The sequence below is a fragment of the Dioscorea cayenensis genome, chromosome 18 (genome assembly GCF_009730915.1).
Source record: "Dioscorea cayenensis subsp. rotundata cultivar TDr96_F1 chromosome 18, TDr96_F1_v2_PseudoChromosome.rev07_lg8_w22 25.fasta, whole genome shotgun sequence".
NCBI lineage: Eukaryota > Viridiplantae > Streptophyta > Magnoliopsida > Dioscoreales > Dioscoreaceae > Dioscorea > Dioscorea cayenensis.
The window spans coordinates 7,188,551-7,207,413 of NC_052488.1; the positions used below are offsets into that span (position 1 = coordinate 7,188,551).

Below are 18,863 nucleotides of genomic sequence, written 5' to 3' on the forward strand. Positions count from 1 at the left end.
GAAAATAATTAAAGCATCAAAGATCCAACAACCAATGTCAAAAATATAAACCCTAGAGTTTAACTATACCCAAAAACCTACAAATTAACCCTCCATTAATGGAGGTCAAGCATTCAAGATACAACTAATAGGAGGAAACATAAAATCCATGAAAACCACCTTCTCAATTGTGTTGATGAGGAATCATCGAAGAAACCCTAGATAGGCTTCCACGCACACCGCCAAGGTGAGCTTGATGGCTACAATATTCAATTCCCTTGAATGTTGAGTGAAATCTCCCTTGGAAAATTGCTCCTTAGGTGCTGTAGATTTGTCTCTTATCTTCCCTAAATTAGCCTTGAAGAATGGCTCGAAAGAAAAGAATTGGATCCCCTAAAAATCCTCATCAACCCTATTTATATCCGACTGCTTACAGGCTACTTACGGGCATAAGGACAAGGCCGTTAGGGAGCTGGAAAAGATAGTCACGAGCCTTACAGGACTACTTACGGCCTTAAGTCACAACCATAAGGTCTTCTCTTTGTGTTACAGTCTAGCTTACGGCCGTAACCACTAGACCGTAAACTTCACTCTGTTGCTTCTTGCAACTACCTTTACGACCGTATATTGTGATTGTAAACTCCTCTGGATGGTCCTTACGGGCATACTTAAGGGCGTAAGTCATGCCCGTAAGGTCCTCTGAATTGGCTTTGAATCCTCCCTTACAACCATAAGCATGCCCGCAAAGTCTTCTAGAATTGACTTATGGCCGTAAGTTTGGCAGTAAGCTGCCAGTAAGCCACCCAATTTTTCCTTGTCCTTGTTTAAATTATTTCAAGAGAGCTCTAACTTCGTCATTTGAGGTCTGAAATACTTCTTTTGATGCTCTCTCATCTTGAAGCTCTGCCCTAAACCTATTAATGTAAAACACACTAGATTTAGCATCGAATTCCATAATATGATTCTAATACATGCGGCATGAGTGTACAAATTAGTATAGAACACATGCATATTGTACATTCATCAAAACACATCATACACTAGAGAAGGTGCTGGCGGTAGTGTAAGCCAATACGCCACATCACCAATGTGCTCTAAGATCTCAAACGGATTGACATATCGAGTGCTAAGCTTCCCTTTAACACTAAAATGGATAACTCCTTTAGTGGGAGCTACGCTGAAGAATACATGATCACCAACTTGAAATTCTAAGATTTTTCTTTTATTATATGTATAACTCTTCTGCCTACTTTGAGCTACTTGTAGACGATCTCTAATCAGACGGAGTTTCTCCATTGTCATCTATACAATCAATGGCCCTAACAATCTTTGCTTTCCCACATCATCCCAACAAATAGGTGACATGCACCTCTTTCCATACAATACCTCATAAGGAGTCATCTGAATACTTGCTTGATAATTGTTATTATGAGAAAATTCTATCAAAGGCAAGTGCCGATCCCAAGAACACCCAAAATCAAGCATACAAGCTAGAAGCATGTCCTCCAGAATCTAAATTATCCTCTCAAGCTGCTCATTTGTTTTCTAGTGAAAGGCCAAGTTGAAAGTAAATTTACTTCCTATGGCTTTATACAATCTCTTCCAGAAGTGTGCCACAAACTAAGTATCTCGATCTGACATAATAGTGACTAGAACACCATGAAGCCTCATAATCTGATCAATGTAAGGCTCAGCTAGCTTCTCCGAAGTCATGCCAGTCTTGATAGACATGAAATGAGTAGATTTTGTTAGCTTTTCTACCACCACCCACACACTATCAAAACCTTTAATAGTTCGAGGAAACCCAGACAAAAATCGATAGCAATATTCTCCCACTTCCACAAGGAATGGGAAAAGGATGAAGTAGTCCTGTAAGCCTCTAATGGTCCATTTTAACCTATTGATAGGTTAAGCACTGTACCAAAAACTGAGCAACGTGTCGCTTCATGTTATTTTACAAGAAAACACTCTTCAAATACTTGTACATTTGGTGCTTCCAGGATGCATTGAGTAGCTGGTATAGTGAGCTTCCTCTGTGATCTTTTTTTTTTTTTTTTAACTCTGAGTTATTTGGAACACAAATACGATATCCAAACCTTACTGAGCCATCCTTATAAACTCTTAACTGAACTTGGGAGCCACCTTCCACTTCTAGCTGAATCTTATGCAAATAACTATCTTTTTCTTGTGTTGTGTTAATTCTATCAAATAGAGTGGGTCATACCACTAAACTAGCCAAAGATACACTAGTACCTTGCAACACTACTTGTAGCTCCATTTGTTTTATATCCTCCAAGAGAGGCTTCTTGGAAGTAATTAATGTAGCAACACTGTTAAAAGACTTCCTGCTAAGGGCATCATCCATCACATTTTCTTTTCAAGGATGATGCTGATAGCTAAATTATAATATTTTCATAACTTCAACTATCTCCTCTACCTCATGTTCAAATCTTTTTGAGTGAAAATATATTTAATGCTCTGGTGATGTATAAACACCTCACAAGCCTCACCATACAAGTAATGCCTTTAAATTTTCAAAGCAAAAACTATTGTAGCTAACTCTAGGTCATAAGTGGGGTAATTCTCCTGAAACGGCTTCAACTGTCTAGAAACATAAGCCACCACATGACCATTCAACATCAATACACACCCTAGACTAGTTTTATAAGCATCGCTGTAAATGGTAAACCCTTCAATAGGAGACTGAAGTGTAAGAATAGGTGCAGATACCAACCGATGTTTCACTTCTTGAAAACTCTGCTTGCACTAATCAGACCACTAAATCTCGCTCTTTTCCTAGTGGCCCTTGTTAATGGTGCTGCTAACACCAAAAACCTTTCCATAAATCATTTGTAGTAACCAACTTACCCCAGAAAGTTGCGAACTACTGTTACATTGGTAGGCCTCTTCCACTCAACAATTGATTATATCTTCTAATGCTCAATAGAAATTGCATCCTTAGTTACAACATGACCAACAAAAACCACTCTGTCCAACCAAAACTCACATTTGAAGAATATTTCAAACAAATTTTCCTTCCTCAATATCTCCAATACAACCCTTAAATGCTGCTTATGCTCTGGCTAACTCTTGGAATACACAAGAATATCAATAATAAACACCACCATGAACCTATCCAAGAGGGGTTTGAAGTTTCTATTCATCAGATCCATGAAAGCAACCAGGCATTCATCAACTAGAAAGGCATTACAACAAACTCATAATGCCCATAACAAGTTCGGAATGCATTCTTTGACACATTCCCTACCTTAATCATCAACTAGTGATATCTAAACCTAAGGTTAATATTTGAAAACACCTGTGAACCCTATAATTGATCAAAAATATTGTTGATCCAAGGCAGTGGATTCTGATTCTTCACTATCACCAATGATGAGCACTCGACCGTTAAAAAGCAATGACATGACTCCGAGGCAGCAAGTGCACGGGTCATCAAGTAATAAACTTCCCCCGCAATTATGAGAGAGTCGTATTACCTGGGGTCCTAAGATCTGTTATTAATTCCTTCTTGGTATCACTATCTTGTCTACCAAACGGAGATTATTGTTTCAAAATACAAATACAAAAATAAATAAAAGAAAGAACTATAAGAACAATGGACTCAAACACACCATAAAAGCGAAGGAAGATAGCAAATCATAATGGCTCAAGAAGCCTCGGGCAAGGATCCCCTCAGAAGAAGAACAAGTAAAGATGAATTTGGGACTTTATGTGCAATGTTGGCTAGGTTTGGTCCACTAGACTCGAGGGTCGACTACCTTGAAACCTCCGTAGTGTAGCCCTAATCCAATACAGGTTCCTCCATTTGAAAGATAACCCTATGATGTCTTTGGGAACAAGGAGTCTTGGCTAGGGTAATTCTAATGCTCACTCTGGCTAGAACTACCCTATGCTCACGGGGAGCTACTAGCACCCGAAACCTCCCGCGTACCGATACACCGAATCCCCCTTCAAACATTGTGTGACCTAATGCATGCAAGCATCCCACTATACAAGCATCATTCAAGAGTCAAAATCTATAGAATCCATCCATTGTATGTTGAATATGATAACAATAGAATGAAACCATACAAACATGCCAAAAATCTATTCCAAACAAAGATCATCCATATAAACAAGTTTTTCTCCCAAGTTTCATCGGCTGGCAGGTAGCCTTGGGAGTCTAGTTCAACATCAACAAAGAAGAGGGCTCAAAATACATGTAAAACATGACAAGAATCATAGACAAACTCCCTTAAAATGTTGGCAAGAAGGTGGTGATGAGAACTCATCGGATCCATGCTAGTGAGCTCCTAGATGATCTCCTTAATTGCTACCTTCTTCTCCACATTGAATTTGCTCTATGAATCACATTCTCCAACTTGCTTGAAGTGTTGGTTGGATGTGTGGAGAGATGGGTGAAAAAAGTACCCTTCCAAAAATCCCTAGAATAGCTTTTATAAACTCCCAAAAGTGCTTTGCCTGTGTGTGTCAGGCCGGTATGCGTATCGCACACCAGGCCACACAACCCCAGGCATGATGTATAGCTTATGTACGACCCGCACAGGGTCTTCATTGCCTTGCTATGTTGTGAGGTTTGTTCGATTCGTGTCCGGATCTCACATTAACTTTGGTTCTTTGCTAGTTTCCTTCGAACAACTCAAATAAAGCTTCTCCTTGCATATGTGTCTCCCGATGCCTTGTGATGAATAAAGAGCTTAAATATACATCTATATTAAACAGAAGTGATGAAAGTGCAAAGAATTTATCCATGAAACATGGTGTGCTTAGACACTTATCAGTCACCTTGTTCGGTTTTCGGTAGTTGATACACAATCACAAACAGCTATCTTTCTTCTTCACAAACAAAACTGGAGCTCCCCATAAAGAAACACTAGGATGAATAAAACTTTTCTTAAGCAAATCTTCAAGCTGCCTTTTCAACTCCTTTAGCTCAACAGGTGTCATTCTGTAATAATTCTTAGAGATGTGGTTAGTTCCCATAACTAAATCAATAGCGAATGCTACTTGACTATTAGGAGATAGACCAGGAAGGCTTTATGGAAAGATATCATAAAACTCCTTCACAACAGAGATATCCTCCAACACCATCCCTTCTGATTTGGTATCGTTACCATTGTAAGAAATTCCGAGCGGCCACCTAAAAGTAATTTCTGAGCTTGTAGGGAAGAAATCAGACAAGGTGGTGATGCAGAATTATTTTGGCAAAAGGTGAATTCTACCTCTCTAGGGATTTTAAAAACAACACCTTTTGCATAACAGTCGACTACGACATGGGAGATGGACAGAAAATCCATTCCCAAAATTACATCATAGTCCTTCATACTCATTATATGCAATCGAGCTAGTCACTCATGACTAGCAATTTGAATTGGACAATTCACACAAGCTCTATCTATCAAGAATAATATTGACTCCTAAAGGAGTGGCAACACACAAATCATAGTCAATAGTACTAACAAACAAAGTACGCTTCCGAACAAATGTAGAAGAGACAAATGAATGTGTAGCTCAAAAATCACACAATAGACAAGCATATGTAGAATAAACTTACAAAGTACCTGACACCACTGCATTAGAGGCATGTCCATCCTCCTTAGTCATTACATAAACACATCCTTATGTCTTCAACCTTCCTACCTTTTGATGTGTTAAGGAATATGGTTACTTATTGACCACCTCCTTCCCAGTGTGCTGACCTGAGGATGCTTGAGGCTTTGAGGTAGCCACATACCTAGAATTTTACACAATGGATGCCCTCTATGCTCCAGAAGATTGTTGTGGACATTCTGTAATACAATGCTCCAAACTACCACACCTAAAGCAAGCTTTAATAGTACGCCTGCAATCTACTATCTCATGAGTATCTTCACAAGTATCACATCTCCTCTGGCCAGAATGGTTAGGAACAGATGCGAATCCTCGAGATCGTGGAGCTAGTGGTCCATTAATATTCTAAGACACACTCTATCCTGTATCAAACCTAGGTTTTCCTCCACCCTCAGACTAATGGCTTTCCTTATTATGAAAGCTTCTTGGCCTTTTCTTCTAAAAATTTTCTTTTGCTGATCCTTGGTGTTACTCCTCATGGAAGCCAGTTATTCAGCATAAACCACAACCTCTAAATAGTTGGTTAGGTGTAAAGCGGATAGCCTCCCAAGAAAGTGTGCATGTAGGCCAACCTTGATGTGTCAGGCTCTTCTCTGATCATTATCCACTAATTTTGGAGCATACCTGGAAAGTTTATCAAACTCCATCTCAAACTCATCAATGATCATACTTCCTTGAGTCAGATTAATAAGCTTTTTATCAAACTAAACTATCTTGTCTCTGGTGAAGTACTTGCAAAAGAGGGCTTTCCTCGATTACTCCCAAGACTCAAACTCCTACCCCTAACGAATGTGAAACTCTCCTCTGTACTAATGGTTTGCTGGACCCTTGAGCATATACACCCAAACCAGAGCTTTTCTTTATCAGTGCACTTCAACACTGTGAACTCCTTTTCCATTTTCTCTAGCCAAACTTCCACTTCGTTGAGATTGGTAGTGCCCTCAAAAAGTAGTGGACTAGATCTCTTGAATTCCATCATAGTTATCTGCTTTGGCACAGTAGATGGAGGAGGAAGAGGTGGTGCAAGTGCTTCATGCTGCCTTTGCTTATGCACCAATGATGTATACTTTCCACAAGTGCACGGATCATAACAAGTAATAAAGTGGTACCCTATGAGGGGCAGGGTTTTTGAACATCAAGGACTGGGACTCCTCGTACTAATTACTCTTCTAATCTCTAGTCGATCAACAATGGTTTGGAAAAGATTGAACTAGAGTAAGATAAGGGAGAAAGATAGAAAGGATTGGTGGGCAATGGCTGAGTTGTTACAATAAAGAAAAGTAATATCCAGGACCATTTCCCAAGTGTATTAGTGTACTAACTTGCTTCCAATAACTATCCGGTACATTTTAAGATTCTTACGTATACTCAAGAGCAATGTCATATCTATGGCTCTCAAATACATTGAGCTTGTTAATAGTAACAACAAGTCTCATACATGTCATGTTTTGCATTTCCATAAAGCAATTACAACTATGACAATTGACACACATCAAGTTGTACAACTACAACTACACAAATCAATCACATCATGTTAAATGACACAAAATTTAACATAAGAACACAATGAAACTCCATAGCCATTGGAAACAAGTAAATCAAAGTATACTAAGCAACATGGTTCATAAGCTCGGGGCACCGTAAATGGTTAGGTCCTCAAAGGTTCACACAAATGAGAAAAGGGAGAGATACAAAACAATAAAAATTCATGACTCCCTATTCCATGGGAAATCTCCCCGAATGTGCTCCAAAGAACTTCTTCGGTAGTTAAACTTCACTTCTCAATGTGCCTTCAACTCTATCTTGATCTCCCTAGAAAGTGTGATGAAGATTGCTCATGGCCTCCTTCGATGTCTCAAGGTGGAGAAGAAAATCTTGGCCAAAATAATCCCCAAAATGCGCTAGATTCGAGCTTAAAAAACAATTTTTGGGTTGAGCATAATCTAAGCACGATCGTCCTTAAGCCATGATTTTCTTAGGAATTTTATAAATAATGACTAAGTGTCCAGACAATGAAATGCACTAAAGAGCATAGTCGTGCTCAGCCCATGCTCCCCAGAAGCACACCCGTGAAAGGAGCAGAGAAACGGTGCTTCCCTTGGAGCACACCCATGCTTGCTTTGTTGCTCAATCCTTCTAAAACTAGTAATAAGCACTGTCAATAAGAATGACCGTACTTAGGCCGTGCTTAGCTTGAACACTTAGATTTTGATGTTCTTTTGCTGAATTTTTCTTGGAAACCTCTTTTGTTGTTCTAAAACTTGTCTTTCTGCAAAACAACAACAAAATACCTGGAATAACATGAAATATACAGAAATAATGCTAAAGATGAGAAAATCATAAATAGGAGGCAAACAAAATACGATATGAAATGCATTCATCAACTAACCTTACCATTTCCTTATGAAATCCAAAATCACTCCCTGGTTGTCAGCCGCATTTATTCCGCATTTAGCAGAAACTTCCCTGGTTTCTTTAGCAGGGACTTCACTAGCAGTAGATGCCTGGTCCAACAATTTAGCCACCTTCATGTTTATAGCTCTACAGGTTGGCATTCCGCGATACAAACCCAATTAGAAATCAAGACTACAAAAATAATTTTATAATTTTACTATGATCAAGAAAGTGTCAAGCTAAAATAATGAGATTGTCTTGAGTTTCAAATTAGAAAGTTCTATTTAGGATGCTAAGATCAAATTTAACTAAGATCATTGATACCACTTAGATTTGTCATTCCTTGAACCAGGTCTACTAAGCCTAATACGCTGACAAACGGCTGCATACACACAAGACTTAGACCAAGTGAGTATGTAAGGCCTCAAAACTATGTCTCAACAAAGCAAATAACATCTAGCAAAAGTACCAATTTAAAGAAAAAACTACAACATCTGGACACAAGACAAAATCAAACTAATAATGTTGATAAGAAACAACAAATACACAATGCTAATTTTTAGGTCTACTAGAAGATAGAACATTATTAACTTGAAAGAGAACTAGACTGTGCTTTGCTTAATGGCCCTTGTTAAGCTACCCGCCAACAAACCCTATACATGATTTGAAAAATTGACAAAAAACACATTTATGAGCTGAAAAATCTAGTAAGTAACCACTAAAAACATTGGGATCATAGCAATTCTCAAAACTACAAATTTAGTACAAGATAACAAAGCATAGTATAATATTTGTTAGAATACTGCTAAAAAAACAATATATAAATAATCAAAAATTAAATAAAATTTATGATAATTATGATAATAAATAATCCGAAATGATACCTGATATCTATATGTTTGGTTCTTCCAACAAAAGTTGGATTTTTACCTGATGACTATCCCACAACTGCACGGGGCCATCAAGTAATACCATGTGCATGACACAGGGGTCGAATTCCCTAGGCCCAAGGAGTTACCCTTACTTCCTCTTCGCATGTTGTCTAACCTAGAATTCTAAGAGCAAGTGTTCTAAACTACCAAAAATAAGTAAAGAGAACTAAAGAAAAGAGTCTACAGTCAATGTAAAATGGGTGAAAATATGAGAGATGAAAGTGGTCATAGATGTGGATTCCCCCAGGGATACTGAAGTGAGAAGGATGCTAAGATTACCATGCAACTGGCGGTTTGGACAAAGAGATTCCTAAGATAGGTCAACCCGATGGTCATGGCAATTGACCCCTAATCCCATATGAGTATTGGCACTGAATTTCATCTGACCAAATTCTCATATGATTGCATTAAAATCCGAGTATTCTCTAATTAGGGCTAATACTCAAACTAGGTCCGATCCTGATGGTTGGAGGGATACAAAATACCCAATGGTCATGGCGTATTCATACATGAATCTCTTTCAAGCTAAGTCTGTCTAGTAAAAGGGCGTTGGTTACACAACCAAGTACAACCTAGAAAATGACATACAGAGTACTCATGTATACCAATACATCACAATACACAAAGCTTGAATCTCAAACACACCAATTGCAATAAGAGTAAATCAAACCATCCAACTATGCAAGATCACCCCAAGGTTCACCGAAATTTGGTGACCGATAAGTGTTTGTGTATTAGTAATATGAAGTATTCTTTCCTTACATTGAGCATTACTTTTCTCAGATTTTATTGCTTATGCATGTGTATTTGTGTTTTTTTTTTGTGCATTTAGGGTTGTGGAGACAAGTGTGGAAGAAAGGAACCAAAAGTAGATCGTGGCTGCAATTTTTGATGAAGTTCTTGGATTGAACAAACGTAAAGATACAAGTTGTGCTCAAAGACATTTGGGTGTATGCCAATCTCCATTATGTTCAAAAGAATATACAAATTGGAGGGGCATAAAGGCAGTCATACTCATGTGTTCTGACTTGTGCAATACTAGCAAGATCTTCGTCAATGTGATTTCATTGAAGACACAACGTGATTTACCGCATTGATGTGTGCCCATTCATGTGGCCTCGATGAAAAGTGTGGATTCGGGAGTATTTTAGCTAAGTACTGTAGCAGTTTAATGCAGCAAATCAATGTAGCTATTACTGTTCATAGCTCGCAGAAAATCAACTTCTGGAAATTCACACGGGCGTGTGAAAATTCCACATGCCCGTGTGGATGCCCCATTTCAACCCTTATAAAAGCTGTGATTTAAGACGTTTTGGGGGATTTTTTTCCTATTCTCTTCCTATCTTTTCCCTATCTTTGGAGGCGCTCGCGACTAGGGTTTGGAGAGGCTTTGGCTATGTCTTTGGAGTGGTTCTACGGTGTTAAACATCGAGTTCCTTCAGAAGATAGTTATCGGGGGAGCTTTCGTCGGCTTCGATTCGGTGAGGTGTGCCCTAGGCTTGATGAGAAAACCCTTGGAGAAGATGAGGCAACTCCACAATACCATCGATACGGACTACAAAAGGGGGTTTTACTTATGGTTGACATGTTTTTACATTTGATTTTATTATTGATTGTATCTTGCTCCATGGAGAGCTAAACCCCTAGTGGGTGCTAGGACTTGTAAATCCTAGGATGATTTTGTTTCATTGACTTTTCGTTATATTTCAGTAATTGATGTTTTAATTAAGTTCAAACCTTGAATTCTTGTTGCATTGATTTTCCCTTAGAATGACATTAGGATTGAGAATCTATCTTGGTAATCTTTGTGGATGAGTGACACACTATGAGGATTAGAGAAAGCAAGGTTGGAGAGGGTTGAGAGGGTGAGTGAAAAGGTAGCACAACATCCCTTTTCTCTTCCGATGTGATTTATCCTACCTCCACATTCTAAGAATTCTTTGCAGTCATGATAGAGTGAAGTGCTAAGAGACAAACTCCACTAGGGCTTAGTTGCGCAAGCAACAAAGTGAAGCGTTGAAGTAATCCTTAGTGTTGGGATTTAATTGTGACTAGGGGTCTTTCGCCTGGACCAAAGGGTTAGATCTATATTATGAAATAGGGTTTATCACTTGGAATTCCAAGATCCTCATGCAACCTCATACAGTGTGAGGCCTCGATGGTATCCCTTTCCACCGGGGCATAGTGTGAGGGTTAGTCACGGTTGACCTTAGGTTTAGGACCGTGTGTTTTACAATTTCCATGACTCATTGAATGTTAGTTAGGAGATATAATAATTAGCCTTATACTTGAAACAATAGTCCTAGGGTGAGCAATGTACGGGTGCCCCATCTTCTATCGATTGCCTCTCCTATTATTCTCTTGTATCTCTTTCTTATTTTTTTTTTCCATTTGCATTGGTATTGTTCACACCACTCTTTAATTATCTTCACCATAGTTAAATAGCAATTCTTGTGTTTCCAAGCACTATTCCATGTGGATATGACTACCGACTCACCAAGGTACTTTATTACTTCAACAACCCGTGCACTTGCGGTACGCACTCGCAATGGGTGTGTCAAGTTTTCGGCGCCGTTGCAGGAGAATAGGCATTTTAGAAGCTCTTTGCACTTTGCTATTTTAGCTATTCGTCACTTATTCTATTTCGCACTTTCTTATTCTTCCATCGTTCTGATTTGATTTTCATTTTTTGGTTGCAGCTCCAGGTTATGACCCGACGAAACCCTTCAACTTTAGTTGAAGAAGATCCAGACATTGGAAGGATAATTCACAGAAGGAGAAAAGAACCAGTGCAAGAACAGTCAAATCAAGTTGAGATAGAAGGTGAAGGGTCTGATAATATGACAGAATAGAATGAGCAGTAGAGGAAACTCTCTAATTATGCCAGAGCCGGAGTTCTTGGCACACAGTCTAGTATTGTGCGGCCACCAATTACAGCTCAGAGTTTTGAGCTCAAGCCAGGCTTCATCCAGATGTTACAGAATTCGGCACAATTTAATGGTATGGCCGATGAGGATCCAAATAATCACATTGAGAACCTCTTGGAAGTGTGTGATATGCTCAAGATTAATGGAGTAACGGATGATGCTATTGAGTTGAGGGCCTTCCCATTTTCCTTGAAAGGAAGAGTGAAGTAATGGCTACATTTATTACCTAGAGTGTCGATCATTACATGTGGGAGATGGATGAAGCTTTTCTTGCCGGATATTTCTCTGCCGAAAAATATGCGAAGCTTAGGAATGAGATATCTTCTTTTGTGGAAACGGAATTGGAGTCTCTTTTTTAAGACATGGGACAGGTTCAAGGAGCTCTTGCAGAAATGTCCTCAACATGGATTCTCCGAGTGGATAATTATTCAAGCTTTCTATAGTGATTTGAACCCAAGCACGAAGCAGTTACTTGATGCTGCAATAGGAGGTACCTTATGAAGCAAGACCCCCGAAGAAGCCCGACATCTCATTGAAGAAATGGCTATGAATAGTTATCAGTGGAACACACGGGACAGAAAGAAGATAGCCGGACTTCATGAGATCGATGCAGTCACATCATTAGTGGCCCAGGTAGAGTCATTGAGCAAGATGTTAGACACTCTAACTTCTCCTAGATTGACGGCCGCGATGAGTTGCAATGGGTGTGGGGGAGGGCATGTCTCATCTGATTGCCCTATTTCGATTGGTGGTACTACTTTCGTGGAACAGGTTGATTTTATAGGTAATGCAATGACAAATCAAGGAAATCCATATAACAATACCTGCAATCCGGTGTGATGGAGCCACCCAAACCTTTCGTGGAGTAATCAAGGACAACAGAAGACTATGGCACCACCGGGTTTCCAACCACAACAACAAGCCCCAAAAAATGGAGAATAGAGTTTCAGGGCTGGAAAACCGGATGGCCAACTTAGAGAAGGCTTTGACCAAGTTCATTCAATCGTCGGATACAAGATTTCAATCGGTTGAAGCCACACTTTGCAACCACACCGCTTTACTGCGCAACTTGGAGAACCAAGTGGGACAAATTGTGAAGTCACTCTCGGAAAGACCTCAAAGGAGTTTGCCGAGCAAGACGGAGATCAATCCAAGAGAGCATGTGAAGGCGATCGCTTTGAGAAGTGGTCTTAAAGTTGAAAGTAGGCTCCCTAGTGAGAAGACCAATATTGAGTTACCCAAGGTCATGGAGGTTGAGGAGACAGCAAAAGACAAGGATGTGGCACCCCCACCTTATAAGCCAAGAACCCCTTACCCTTCAAGATTGAGCAACGACTAAAATGATGTGCAATACAAGAAGTTCTTGCGTCTATTTAAGAAGTTGCACATCAACATCCCATTTGTGGAGGCATTAACTCAAATGCCCCGCTGATAAATGTCTAAATGTACATATTTTAGTGTATATATTTAATGTATTTAGCATGTATTTCTATAAGGATTGATGCCCGTTTTGTGCTTAATCGTATGTTATTTTCTTTGCAGGGCACAGAAACGCCATGGAGAACGCGAAGATACAATTTGGACAAAAAAGAGAAGAAAACCAGGTCGCGGTACTGTAGCATATTAGCACATTACTATTGCGGGAGTACTGTAGCAGTGGTACTGTAGCGTCGGCGCTGGGGACAATGTACAACACTAGGTGTGGGGATGGGTGTATTTTTTGATCTAGGGTAATATTTGCATGCTAGTTTACGCATGATGGCTTGTTAATTATTGTAAGACTCTTCTAGCATGGATTAATGATTGATTTGAGTTACATATTTGTTATTGTGCTCTATTGAATCTTGTTTCACCTCTAGTATTGTCTTGTGCACTGAATCTTGTGTTGATGCCCTGGGAATAGCCAACTTGACTACTCGAACTCTCTTGTATGCTTAACACACAACTTTGAGTATTTGGTCTTAGAGTATTAAGTTCTTTCATTCAATGAACTCTTAAGAACTTCTAAGTCTTGTTGTGCTAGCCCTAGTTTTGTGGAATATAGAGTAGTCTGAAGACGTGATCTAGGGTGAATGTGAAAAAGAAAATGTGAAAAAAATGAAATGAAAATGAATGAAAAAGAAAAAAAAATGAAAAAAGAAAAAGAAAAATGAGTATATGTCAGTATTCCTCTGCTAGTGAAGCATGAATGCGTCTATGTAGACTATAATCGAGTAGTTGGGTGGCTCTTGTGCCTAACCAGCATGTGCACCCTCCAGAAAGGTTTCTTTGTGCAGTCTATGTTAGCCGGACTTGAAAAAAATTTGATGAAATGAAGTGAAAATAAACCCTAGTGATCTTGTTGACTACCTACTAGAGGCTTTGAAAAGGAAAAGGGATTTAGTTCAAGTTCAGGACTTAGAAGGATCTTACTTGTTTATTGAAGTAGCACTTAGCATTTTTAAGACATAGTACTCTTTGCATGTGGAGTGATTAGCATCTAGAGCTATACTGATTGAAGTCAGTAAGCTAGACCAGGTCAGGGTAGATGAAATACAAGATTCACACACATGGCACAGACATATAAGAGGTGAGACATGATCTTTTTGTTGTTCTTAATGTTTTGTAACTCATTATCTATATATCATTTTTCAATGCTTGTAGAGTCTTGTATTTATTTGAGCCGGAGGTAATACATTTAGCCACTTATCATTTCCCTTGTTCTTCATGATTTATTTGCTTGAGGACAAGCAAACGATTAGGTGCGGGGATATTTGATAAGTGTCTAAATGTACGTATTTTAGTATATATATTTGATGTATTTCTATAAGGATTGATGCCCATTTTGTGCTTAGTCATATATGATATTTTCTTTTCAGGGCACAGAAACGCCATGGAGAACACGAAGATACAATTTGGGCAAAAAAGAGAAGAAAACCAAGTCGCGGGATGGAGAGTTTTCAAGTCAAAAATTGAACCATGGCGTACGGCCTCAATGCTACCAGGAATGGAGCCCGGGATGATTACTGTAGCTATTGAAGAAGATGATTTGCTTGAAGGCATACTGGCTCAATGAGGTGCACATTGAGCCAGTATAGTGTCTATTCTAAGAGCTTTTTGTGTACTTTGGCTATCACAAACAGCCTCAATGAGCTCCTCTTTGAGCCGTATACAACCTCAATGAGGTCCTCATTGAGCCGATATACCACCCATGTAGAGGCCAATTTGTGAGAGATGTTGGGGGTATATGAGGGTATCTTGAAGGCCATTTGAAGGAGTTTTGGAAGATGACTCTTGGCAGCCATTACTTGGGAGAGAAAAGGAGAACGAAGACGTCATTCTTGGGAGTGTTTTGGCTTGAGGCTTGGCGAGATCAAGAGCTTGAACTTCAAGGGGAGAGCTTCATCATCAAAGGAAGAGGAGCATTCGGCCTTCCTTGGGTTAGAGGAATCGTCATTCGGCCGGCATTCTTCATCGTCATCATCATTCGGACTAGTGAGTGTCATTTATGTATTTACTTCTTATTTTTGTTGAGTTTGAGATACTTGTTTGTATGATGGTGCACTGGACCCCCAAGGCCACCAGATGTAGGTGAACCTTGCGGGGTTCATCATGTATTTTGGATGCTACACTTATATTTGGAATGCATTGGTGTGATTTATGGTTTGACTCATTGTGTTTCATGCCTAGAACTATTATGTGGAGAAATCCTTAGTTCTTGTTTGAGTTGTACACGTAGACGTGACCTACTCGCTTGTACCAGATCGTTAATGAGCTAAAAGGGGTAATCTTTGACCAACATACCAAGAATTTGGATGTAGGTAGCCCCTCCGAACCATGAGGATAAACTTAGGTTAAGTGTATCCTTGTTACGTGATCTCCATTCACTTAATGTAGTCGTAGGGATATGATTAAGGAGAGATCCTTGTCATCATTTGTACGGTATTAGGGTTTAATCGCCGAGAAATTGGGGTTGAACTATTGTTGAGTTCCATCGGTCTAAATCACCTTTACTATTTTATTCTTAAGCATCTATACATCATGATGACCCCTCATGGGGATCCTCGTCCATAGGCCTATTTTTATTATCATTGCTTTTGTGATCTCCTTGCTTGCCTTGGAATTGTTATACTTGTGCTCTATTTACATTCTTGCATGTATTAGAGTAGTATACCATGCTCAAGTTGTAAGGTTAGATAATAGTGATGGATGAGTAATAGGAGCACCTTAGCCCCGTGGAATACGATCCTTGGGCCCTTGCTCAAGGTATTACTTGGCGACCCCATACACTTGCGGGTGATCATTCAAGTTTTTGGTGCCGTTGCCGGGGAGCATAAGGAATTCTAGGAAACTTCTAGCTTATTGCCCTAACTAATTTTCTTTTCTTTTATTTCTTCTTTTCATTTGTTTTACTTCTTTTTGAGCTTAACTTTCTTTATCTTTATTTACTTTGCAAGGTATGGTGCATGACACGAGCAAATCCATCAAACCTAGTTGCACCTGATAGTGAAATTGGAGAAGGTTTTTTATGGCATGTTTGGAATTTACACAAGGGAATGAGCAAGCTGTGGTTGATATCTGGAATTATTGGGTACCACCTATACATCATTTATTCCACATACACAATAATTAGATATGTAGATTCAAGCCATTGGAAGGCACTGTTACAGCAGCTGAAGATAATTTTTGGAAACCCATGCTTACAGACTTCATGAATTATGGAAAAGTTCCAACGAAGGAAGAAGTCAATCTTTCCACTGACAACATAGCAAAACTGGAAGCATGTCAGTCAATTCCGATAGCTAAACCCAGCCGAGATCAAATGGAAAATACTGAGGATAATGGGCAACCTGTGTATGGCATCAGCGACAGTTCAGATGAAAGCTCCATATATGCAGATGAAGATGAACCAGAACAAAGTGATGTGTTGCTGAATAAAAATCTCCAACCTTCAATTGAGGAAGCACCTAAACTGGAATTGACAAAGTTGCCTGAACATCTCGAATATGCATTTCTTGGGGAAGGAACTCAACTTCCTGTCATCATTGCCTCAAACCTTATGGTCGAACAGAAGAGTGATTTGGTGAATGTCTTGAAGAAGCACAAGAAAGCAATTGCCTGGAAGATAGCTGATATTAATGGAATAAATCCTTCGTTCTGCACTCACAAAATCTTAATGGAGGATGATCATAAACCCTCAGCCTTACCACAAAGAAGACTAAACCCAAACATAAAGGAAGTGGTAAAGGCTAAGGTCATCAAACTTCTTGATGCAGGCATTATCTATCCAATTTCTGACAATGAATGGGTGAGCCCGGTGCCAGTAGTTCCTAAAAAGGGGGGATGACTGTGATCACCAATGAGAAGAATGAGTTGATTCCTACTTAAACAATCACAGGGTGGCGTGTCTGCATTGACTACATGAAATTGAACAATGCCACCTGAAAAGACCATTTCCCACTGCCATTTATTGATTAGATGCTCGAGAGGCTTGTTGGGCATTCATATTACTATTTCCTTGATGGCTTTTTAGGATATTTTCAAATCCCCATTGCTCCAGAGGACCAAGAAAAAACCACATTCACATGCCCTTATGGAACATTTGCATATCGCCGAATGCCGTTTGGCCTGTGTAACACCCACGCCACTTTTTAGAGATGCATGTTGGCAATTTTTGACGATATGGTGGAAGACTTCATGGAGGTGTTCATGGATGATTTTTCTTTGTTTGGTGACTCCTTTGAATTATGTCTCAGGAATCTTGAGCGCGTTCTCACTCGATGTGAGGAGACCAACCTTGTACTCAGTTGGGAGAAATGCCACTTCATGGTTCAAGAAGGGATAGTTCTGGGTCACAAAATTTCCAAGGAGGGAATTGAGGTGGACAAAGAAAAAATTTCCATTACAGAGAAATTACCTCCCCCAACTTCAGTAAAAGCTATTAGGAGTTTTCTTGGGCATGCAGGTTTTTATAGAAGGTTTATCAAGGACTTCACCAAAATCGCCAGACCTTTAACGAAATTGCTGGAAAACGATGCACCATTCAAGTTTGATGATGATTGCATGGAAGCTTTTATCACGCTCAAAGAAAAACTCACTCACACCCATAATGGTAGCTCTAGATTGGGAGTCTCCATTTGAATTAATGTGTGATGTAAGTGACTTTGCAGTGGGTTCAGTTCTTGGGCAGCGACGAGACAAACATTTCCATCCTATATACTATGCTAGCAAAACATTAACAGATGCCCAGGAGAACTATACCACAAAAGAAAAAGACTTACTTGCCATTGTGTTCACATTTGATAAATTCAGATCATATCTAGTTCTATCCAAGTGGTGGTATACACTGACCATTCTGCTTTGCGATATCTACTTAGCAAGTTTGATGGCAAGCCACGCTTGATTAGATGGGTCCTATTGCTCCAGGAATTTGATTTGAAGACTAAGGACAAGAGAGGGGCCGAAAATCTCACAGCAGATCATCTATCCCGATTAGAGAATCCCAATCTTGATACTTTGATGGAGAAAGATATCAATGATTCATTTCCTGAGGAACACTTGTACAGTATTCGGACAATAGAAGAGTGTGAACCACCATGGTTTGCCAATTTTGCCAACTATTTAGTCGAGGGTGTCATCCCAAAATGGTTTACACATCAACAACGAATTTTTTTTTTTTTTTAGACCTGAAGCACTATGTGTGGGAAGACCCTTACCTTTTTAGGATTTCTTCAGACCAGGATGTTCGAAGATGTGTATCGCAGACTGAGGGTCTAAGTATCTTGAAACACTGTCATTCAGGACCAACTAGGGGACATTACAATGCAAATCGAACTGCAAAGAAGATTCTTGATTCAGGTTTCTATTGGCCGTCATTATTTCAAGACACCCAAAAGTTCATACAATCTTGTGATAGATGTCAGAGGGTGGGTAACATTTCTCGCCGAGATGAGATGCCCCAGAATTGGAATCAAGCTTGTGAATTTTTTGACGTGTGGGGGATTGACTTCATGGGGCCATT

General features: G+C 39.5%; 1 non-coding gene across 1 annotated transcript; it reads right to left on the bottom strand.

Annotated features, from left to right (window-relative positions):
* Positions 1-12,165: 12,165 nt before the first annotated feature.
* Positions 12,166-12,273, bottom strand: LOC120283065. Its single transcript, XR_005543067.1, has one exon. It is a non-coding gene; the product is annotated as a small nucleolar RNA R71 (small nucleolar RNA).
* Positions 12,274-18,863: the final 6,590 nt, after the last annotated feature.